Genomic DNA, 2,749 nt, shown 5'->3' on the forward strand with positions numbered 1-2,749 from the left:
AATTGAGAAGCTTTAGGTGAATCCCAAATGCTCCTCTGAGCTTGGGGAGCAGGAGGAAATAAAGAGCTACTGCCGTAGTTTTGCATTTTATGGAAAAGCCGGTGTTAAGGTGTCTCAGAAGAGGCGGCCTGTTACATCTTGTGTATGAAACCGTGTGACAAAATCAGTTCAGAATTTAATTTAAAGATTATGACTCTCTTTTCCTCGGTTGAAGTGCTTTTACTTTGGCTTTGGTAACTTGAGCTTAAATTGTTCTGATTTGATTTCACTGTACCTCCTAAGGGGCTTATTCAAACTGAGTCAGCCTCTGCCTGTTTGGCTAAACCATTATCTAAACTCACTGCCTTGCATAAAGAAGGCTTTAGGGATCCCAAAATATGTTTTCTTTCTTAATCCCTTGAAGGATGCAGTGGGGTTCTTCAAGCATAATCTGCAGACCTACAGGTAGGTGTGTGAGTGACTGGTGCATTCCAGGTTAAAAGCTGATAGGGGTGAAATCTCTGGGGACAGTTTCCCACATGAATTGTTATGCCTGCTCAGCCTGCTGCATAATGAATGTGACAATTTGGGATGAAACTCTCTTACACCCACCCTGGGTGAGATATGGCAGGGTAAGGTGTAATTGGAGACGGCTTTTGGGTTGCAGTTTTGATGCACCCTTCATCATGGTGCTCCTGAAAGTGGATTTGCAGTGAGGCTCAAGCTCCAATATTGAACTGTTGCACGTTCACTGTGAGGTGAGTGCCCTGCTAGCTTGGAGAGTTTTTTTGCTCTCACAGAGTTTCTGCTCTCTGGCTTCTCTTGTCTCTGCCTTTTTGCCTGCACTCCCTAATTTCTCTCTGCTCTGCTGTTGTGCTCTGTGCCGGTTGCTGGGGTTGCTGAACACTTTGCATTAGGAGACCCCTGTTCAGTTCCTTGTGGCTCTGCCAAGTCTCACATTGAAGCCAACATTTTTTTTTGTTGTTGCAGGAGTTTGTCTTAAACTAAAATATAAATGCTTTTAAAACCTGAGCCTTCAGATTATGATTTAGCTGAAAAGGCGTCTTTAGAGTGCATGGAGTCCATTTTTCCAAGTACTCACAATGAATACTCAGCCCATTTCTCCCTGCCCCCTCCCTTGGAAAGCTTCAGCTGCCAACTTTTCCCAGCCCCCATGCCTAGAGCTGTAGCAGTTTTCATTTAGGGGCTCTTTGGTCATGCTCATGATTTGGTGTCTGTGTATGTTATGGCATTTAGGAATTCCTACTCTGGTTATCCATGTGGATCAGGCACATCCTGGAGCAGAACAGTTCAGTCAGAAGAACTGCCCTGGTTCTCTTCAGCTCTTGAATGTTTTGATACACGTGTGGTCTTGTAGATTGCCTTGAAAATGGGCTTAGAGTAGAACAATGGTAAAAAGTGCTCAAAATCCAGTCCTTTCCCCCTACTCCCTGGTATCTGGTGTTCAGGCTGCTTGTGGGCAGGGCAGAGTTCAGGTGGTGTTTCAAAAGGATTTCCTCTCTGTGTGGCAATCAGATTGGTGAGCACCAGCTCATGAAGTGTGGTGATTCTCAAGAATTCCTAGAATTTACTTTTTTCTTACTGCTTACCTGTTTTGTGCTCCTGCAGTGAACACATGGTGCTCCTGCAGAGACCGTGTGGAGGGTGGGGAGGTGACTTTGGGCTACCTGATGGTCAAGTCAAAAGGGTCAGCTTGCAGGAGGGAAGCCTAAGTCTCGTACACTGTGACCTAGAGTGGGGTTTGGGTGTTGATGCAGACACATCAAATGCTGCCTTAGCAAATGTATCCAAGAGTGGTTGTGAGCGAGTTTCTGGTTCCTGAATTTGCAACAAGCCTTGAAGTTGAGTGCCAAAAAGCAATTTTTTGGGAGGGTTTGGTTAAGGCACGTGCACAACTTTGGTTCCATCCTGAGGCAGCTGCAAGCATGGCTAAGTGGAATTCTTTCAAGCCTGTATAACCTTTCTGATTATCTCATACCTCTGGAGAAATTTCAGTCCCATTGGTCGTGTTTTTCTGAAGCTAATCTTCTGGAAATAAGGTCTTTTAGTAAAATTGCTTTCACCTTATGGTTATAATAAACTGACTTATTAATTGGCATCAGCATGTGGCTGTCTGAACCAGCAGCGTGGCAGCCTCTGCTGGCACACATGTCCACAGAGAAATCCCCTCATTCTGCTTTATTCCACATTGGCACTCAAATATTCCCCTCATTTATTTTCCAATAGTTCTATTTTTTTTTTTTTTCTGCAGCAATTCAATCATTCTTTGGCTTATAACAATTTTTTCTTTTAATTTCTGTTTGCAGCTGTGGATTTGCTTCAGGGCATGGGCTGTGTGGGTCTGTTACTTGGAAGTGTTTGTAACAGTGCTGATGTTTGTTGATGCTTTTATGGTGGTGTGCTGGTAAAATTCACATTGTTTCTATTGTGTACATTAGATTAATTTCTGTTGTTTTCAGCAGTTGACAATGTTATGAAATGCACCAACCAGTGCAAACTACATCGGGCTGTGGGTTTTCTTGATGGACTTTTTTTGGCCGCTCACTACTCCAGCATGCATCGGCGGCGGGCTATTTTTATTGCAGCTCGTATTAGTTGTTGCGTAATAAATGCGAGAGCGCATTACCCAATGCAAACCGCGATTTAAAAAAAAACACACACACACAAAAAAAAGGGGGCGAGAGCAGTTGTGATTTCCAGCTCGGCCTCCCGCAGCACGCGTGTCCCCGCGTGGCTCCCACGCGCGTTT

The sequence above is a fragment of the Corvus brachyrhynchos genome, unplaced genomic scaffold (genome assembly GCF_000691975.1).
Source record: "Corvus brachyrhynchos isolate BGI_N302 unplaced genomic scaffold, ASM69197v1 scaffold59, whole genome shotgun sequence".
NCBI classification, from domain to species: domain Eukaryota; kingdom Metazoa; phylum Chordata; class Aves; order Passeriformes; family Corvidae; genus Corvus; species Corvus brachyrhynchos.